We start from the raw sequence: 6,791 nt of genomic DNA on the forward strand, positions 1-6,791 counted from the left end.
TCCTGGCATGCAGTAATCTATAATTTTGATGAGGCACAATTTGAATTACATGTGTTGAAAGGACAGGATGGAGGAGTCCTACAGTCTGTCAGGCCACCTGGGCAGTGGCCTGCCAGTGGAGATCTGACCACTGTTACACATGTGCAATAAGGCTTTTGTACCATCACTCAAAAGTTAGCTTTTAGAACTGGTGACAGAAGTAGAGAAAAAGTCAAAAAGTCAAAGAAACAGATGGATGTTTCTGAGAAAGTAGAAATTTAAAATTAAAAATGGCATATTATTTGTAAGAAGAAACTCAGTTTATGCTCCATACGAAAGAGCATAGCATAACGGTTAAGCACCTGGATTATGGAACTAGACTTTCTGCATTTTAATCAAATAGATTTCTGATAAAGTCCCAGCAGCACCTGCCTCAATTTCCTCATCTGTAAAGTGAGAATAATTATAGTGCTGCTCTCAAAGGATCATCATGAAGGCTGAAATTGTAAGTGTTTATTAAAGGGCTTACAACAGTACTGTATCAATGTTTGTTTAAATAAATTCCAATAGAATTGGCAAGACTGTTTCAGGGCATGTTCCAGCCAGGAGAGAGAGAGCTCATCAAGTGAAAAAATCTTAGCAACATTTGAAAAGACTGTTTGCATAAAAGGCATGTGTACCTGGATGGAAATATGACTTCCAGGAAAGCCAGACATGGATAAAGAATATTGCTTTGCGATTCTGGAATTTTTTTACTGGAAGCATTCTCTCTGAAGAGTAAACATCCATTATATTGAACTGATAAAGACAATAAATAATTTCAGTGGGGGGAAGCTTTATGTGAATATGTAAACAACTTAATCTAATACTCAACTGATTTTAAAAAATGGGATATATCTGCCTGAGGATTCATAGAAGTTTTATTTTCCTGTAGTAACATTGTCTATGAGACAGGCATATTGTCTTAATCTTCCTTTTTTTGTTTTGTCAAATATATTCCTTAGCACTTGACAAATAAATGAGCATAACCATAATCATAACTTCTCTGTATATAGCCCATTTCCTCAAAAAGCTATATGAGCATAAAACATACATTCTCCTCTTATAATCTGCCAGAATGTCAGTGAGGCTGGCCTTCAAATAGGAGTCTGGTGCATTCCAATTTACAGATAAGCATTACTTATTGTTGGGAATGCACTCTAAATATGAAGAATGCAGGACCTGCCCTGTTAGGAAGAATAAAGCAGCTTTCAAAGAATGGTGACATCACCCAGCAAACCTGCTGTCATTAGTATGAAATAAATGGGGGAAGTTCAATTAAACTCACAGCCTGAAAGGTAATTTAAAGGCCTCTTTCTCCAGATTGGTGTGTATAAATGCCCAATTTTTATTCTTATCTTGCTAGGATCAGTAACATCAAATACATAAAGAGAATTGGCAGCTAACCACTTCATTTTTTCAAGGTAGAATCATTCTGTATGGCTCTACACTCATAAACCAACCCACGCCCATGTCAAACTGCAATTGCCCTCATAAGCAATTCACCTTGAGATAATTATTTCCCTGCAGTTGTATTTAAATTCCAGTTTTAACAGGTCCCTGTGGCTGGTTCAAAAAAAAAAATTGTAACTTAAGATATAAATGGTACATGGTAGCTGATCTCACTTATCTTCATAACAAAGGTATCTCATTGCTCTTTACAAAGAAAAATAAGTATCATATAAGACCAGTAACCCTAGATTTCTCTCAGCAGTCATAGGATGCTTGCTATTACTACTTCTTCTCTTCTCTGGAACTGAAACACTTTTAGGAAAATATTCTGAATGGCATATAACCAGGAAGTGATTCAAACTGCCCTCCCTGGTTAAATTCCTGTTGTTATTTCTATGCAGTTAAATGATTAGCAGCAGGGCCAAATGGCTAGTGGCTCATTGGGTTGTCAGCCTACCTGGTTCGACTACTGCCAATGATGTGCTGCTTGAAAGACCAAAATTATAGCTGTCATACTGTCCTTTGAGGTTTAAGTAAAACTCAAGATTAAATGTAATGCCTTCTCTATGTTTCTGAGCATTTCAGGGACCTAAATTTTCATTGCAATTTCCTACTCTGAATTTCTTCAGTTTCCAGTGGATTCAAACACTTTGATCTTGCAGCCATTCTCTTCCTGGAATCTGCTCTGTGAAGGCCTAGAAAAAGAACTCAGGCCTTTTCTCTGATTTATCCCAACCAACCTACTCCAGGTAATTACACAGAGAACTAAAGATCTGGAACACCAGGATTTTTTGTTTTCTTAACTTGGCATTTTAACATCTTAATATAGACGATTAGACACTGCTCAGCTTCCCCCATTCTAGAAGGCTCTCTCACCTTGCAGATACCCTTTATTTATTAAGTATAGCAATGGAGCCCACTATTGTCTGTCTACTCAGTCCAAGACCTGACACTAGATGTCTGCAAATCCTGCTAAAGTAAGGGTCCTCAGCTCTGGGCCTCATCCTTCAGTAGCACAAAGGAATCAGTGGGTGTTTTGAGGTTTTACAAGTTTCTTTCTCTCATACTAGTCTCTATGCATATTTCCCTAACCCTCCCCACTCTTATATATATTCAAACTCTATTGTTCACATTAAGGTTATTAAGTTATACACTCTGGGGCCACTTGGACTAACAAAGTGATGTGACTCCTTTTACTTACCTGTCAAGTCTGTTAAAAAATATTTGAGGTGGTCCAAAACTAATTAAACGAGTCAAGCAAACACCTAACTTGATTTGTCTGTCTTCCTCTCACCATTCCTCCCTTCCGTCCTTCCTTCTTGCCATAATGACTAAAACCAATTTACCAAAAAATCATTCTACTCTGAGGGAGAAGGAAATCTGGGTCATATAAATTTATACCTATAATTTTAAAGCTCCCAGGTCCCTTCAAGAAAGAGTATTATTGTTAATATTTTTCCCTAAATGCAAAAAGCCTGGATTTGGCTATTGTGCCATGCATCTTTGTGAACTGAACTTTAATCTCTAACTCCAAATAGGTAACATAGAATCTGTACTGTTCATGAATGAAAACAAAGTATTCAAGATCACAAATAAATTGTCTTATACCCTTCATTTGCCCAGGCCATGGATAATAAAATAGGGTCAAAATAACATTGGCAAAATTAGTGTTTATTTAGTTCTGCTCCTATTTTCTTGATAAAAAAAAACCTCCAGGCCTCTCAAATCCCTTCTAAATAATTCTGAAGTCATGTCTTACCTTTGTTCTTAGCAACCACCAGACAGGGAATATTTTTATCCTCTCCTGCTTAGGCCTTGCTTCCTGAAGCAATGTCTGCTGTTGAGGATCCTGATGTTAGAAACAAAGGTGTCATGATTTGTGCCTGGGCTCCTTGCTCTGTTTTATTGTTTCTCAATTTCAAATGTAGATAAGCATGGTTTCCTGTTCAGACATCTGTCATCTGTCCTCAAACAGTACTCCTTCTCTGGTCTTGAAGTAAACCTTTATGACACAGCTGACAAGTAAGGTTTATTGCCTTATGTTTTTTCTATCTTAGTGTGATTTTAGTAAAGCAGCTCTTCTTTTTAAATTCTCCAATGTAATTTCCTCTCCCTAAGACACACAGTATATTAGGCTGGGATCCAAGTACAGATACTATTCTCACCTCCAACTGGTTCACTGCTTATCTTTCTCCATATTTAGGTAAGTCCTGTGCCTTTCAGAGGTCCCCAGAGATCCTTCCTCTCAATGAGACTTTAAAAATGGCCAGATCTTGAATTAATACAGCAAAGGCTCAAGCCCAACTTCAGTAGATTTGTCAACAGGTAGGTACAGGAGAGGGCAGAATAGAAGCTAGAGATCAAGTCTTTCACTTTTCTAAGTCTCTAAATTTCCAATTCTTAGAAAGAAGAAAGCTATTTTTTTTAAATTTTTTTATTGTTATGTTAAACCCCATACATTACATCATTAGTTTTACATATAGTGTTCCATGATTCATTGTTTGTGCATAACACCCAGTGCTCCATGCAGAACGTGCCCTCCTCAATACCCATCACCAGGCTAACCCATCCTCCCCCCCTCTCCCCTCTAGAACCCTCAGTTTGTTTCTCAGAGTCCATCGTCTCTCATGGTTCATCTACCCCTCCGATTTCCCCCCCAAGAAGAAAGCTATTTTGATTCTTTCCCTCTCTCCCTCTATCTCTCCTTTCTTTCTAATTGTGCTTCAGGGTACTGGCTTTTACATACTTCCTACAAAAAGTAGGGATAGGTCCAAAACTAAACCTGATCAGGAGAAAAAGGTACTACATCAGGATTAAAACTCTGAACCTGAGAAACACAGAGGGTCTTCATAAATAATTCTGCTGTAGTTTCAGTTCATGGTTAACAGCCCTACTTTAAAGACAGCTAGCTGTCCAATAAGAAATCTGTATGTTTAAAACTATGTATTAGTGATTAGTAGCTAATCACTATTTTTGTAATTTCCACATTAATATTGGTATCTTGTAAGAATGTAGGTGAAGGTGACAGAATAAAAATAAAATATGTGAGCAGGATGTTTTTAAGCCCTTAAAATTACTCCAGAAGTATAAGATAGCATTTGATTTCCACTATTGCTAGGATCTTGGATGAATGGCTATAGGGGCTAATTGTCTTCCTCCTCACTCCTTTGCCTTTTACAATGGGACTACTTCCTCTGAGAACTGTGATCATCTGGTATGCTGCCCTCCTTGAGGTTAAAGTGGATCCTTAACTGTCAGGTGCTGACTGGTAAGGCTTGAATCTAGGTGAGGTTTTGAACAAATTAAAAAGTAATCTGCTAATGCACACCTTTCTCACAGGTTTTTGAATTATTTCTTTTTATTCTTTTTCATTTTTCCCTAATCATATGTTTCTTTTGACCTAGTTTGAGGAGAGTTTTTCTTCCTAAAGTTTCTTGATTAACAGTCAACAACCCTTCCTCAAATGAGTCCACAGCATTGCGAACTTAGATAAAATTGTGGGAAGAGGAAGTTGCCTAGAACCAAAGCTTTCAAAATGCTTCTTCACATTACCCCAGCACCATTATGGAGCTATTTAAACCACGGAAATCAGAAAGAAAATTACCCATATGTCACTGAAATGTATATATTTTTCTTCTTTGTTGTCAATATACATTGCAAATGTTTTTAAATAAGTAAACATTAGAATTATAGAAACATTTATACTTTTTTCATTCTTTTCTGTTTTCATTTTGGCAATCTAACAGGTGTACACATTTACAGCATCCCTGCTTTTCTCTTAGGAGTCTCAAGAGGCTATATTGGAGTCTGTGTCTAACCACACCTAAACAAGTGATAGATTAAAAGAAAAATGCTATCCCTTATTTGGACAGCATTTGCCAAAATGCTCATTTGCCAAAATGAACCAATTAAACGGCTATGTGTTTAAGAGAAAAAAAGAGACAAAGTTTTAAAAAGTTAAGAGAGTATAAAGGACTCATTTTTCATTTCCTAATACTGTATAGAGAAGCAATGTTGAATGTGTCAAAAAATTATTTATATGTAACATCTTTAAAATGTTAATCTAGGGATTATCTGCATATTCTATTATTTGTATGTTCAGGGAGCAAAGGATACTTTCTCCACATTATGTGCTTTTGTCAATGTCATTAAAATTAGTCTCTTCCTATTCACCTAACAGGACTAATAATTTCAGGTAGCTCAATAATAACTACTGTATCCTATATGTAACTCTTGCATAAAAGATACACAGATGTTAAAGTACATGAGTAATAGTAACTTTATATTGGAGAAACCTGGCAGACATCACCTTAATGAAGTAATAAGTCATTTTGATAGCAAATACTAACAACAGGGTGTGACAAGAGCACACACATCTGTGGTACTCTTCCCCAAACTCCACAAATTCAATCTCTTCATGAGAAAACATCAGGCAAACCCAAACTGAAAGACATTCTACAAAATACTTGATCACTACTCCCCAAAAGTATCAAGGTCATGAAAGACAAGGAAAGACCAAGAAATAGTCACAGATCAGAAGAGACTAAGGACACGTGATGCCTAAACACAGTGTGGTATCCTAGGTATTGAGAAAAATAACATTAGCAGGAGAACTGTGGAAATTTGAATAAATTATTAAACAAATATTGTTTAATAATATCATACCAACATTCATTTCTTGGTTTTTGATAAATGAATTGAAGAAATACAAGAAGTTAACATTAGAGGAAACTGGGTGAAGGGTATACAGAAACATTCTGTGCTATTTTTGCAACTCTTCTATAAAGCTAAAATTATTTTGAAAGAAAAAGTTTATCTAAAAATGAACTTGTAACTCTGAGAGCTTATTTATAAGTTTGTTAATTCAAGATACTTAAATAAAATAGAGTGGTGCAAGAAGTTCCATTCTGGTATATAGCTATATCAATAGATCTTTATATCTGTATCTATCTGCATCTAAATATAGAGATAGGCACACACAAACATTCACACATACACATAAACACACATACACATTAACTTTCTCAGTAAGCATAAGATGACAGGGATGGGAAGTGTGTTCTGCTTTAGTGTAGACAATAAGATGCACACAAACTGGAAAGTCTCGATGAATCTGAGATTTCTGTTTAAGATTCATGATATTTCTTTCTTTCCTAAACCCATTAGCTTACTTCTCCATAATGCATCAGTTCAGAGTGACATCTATAAAAGTGTCTCCTGCCAGTTTGTTCCTTCTAAAATTCTTACTCCTTTTCCCATCTGGCTTTGTAAATTCATAAAATATCTGTGTTGCATCACATTATTTAAAGTAGCCTCCAATG

This window comes from Leptonychotes weddellii, chromosome 12, assembly GCF_054177405.1.
Source record: "Leptonychotes weddellii isolate Sample4059 chromosome 12, ASM5417740v2, whole genome shotgun sequence".
In the NCBI taxonomy this organism is placed as follows: Eukaryota; Metazoa; Chordata; class Mammalia; order Carnivora; family Phocidae; genus Leptonychotes; species Leptonychotes weddellii.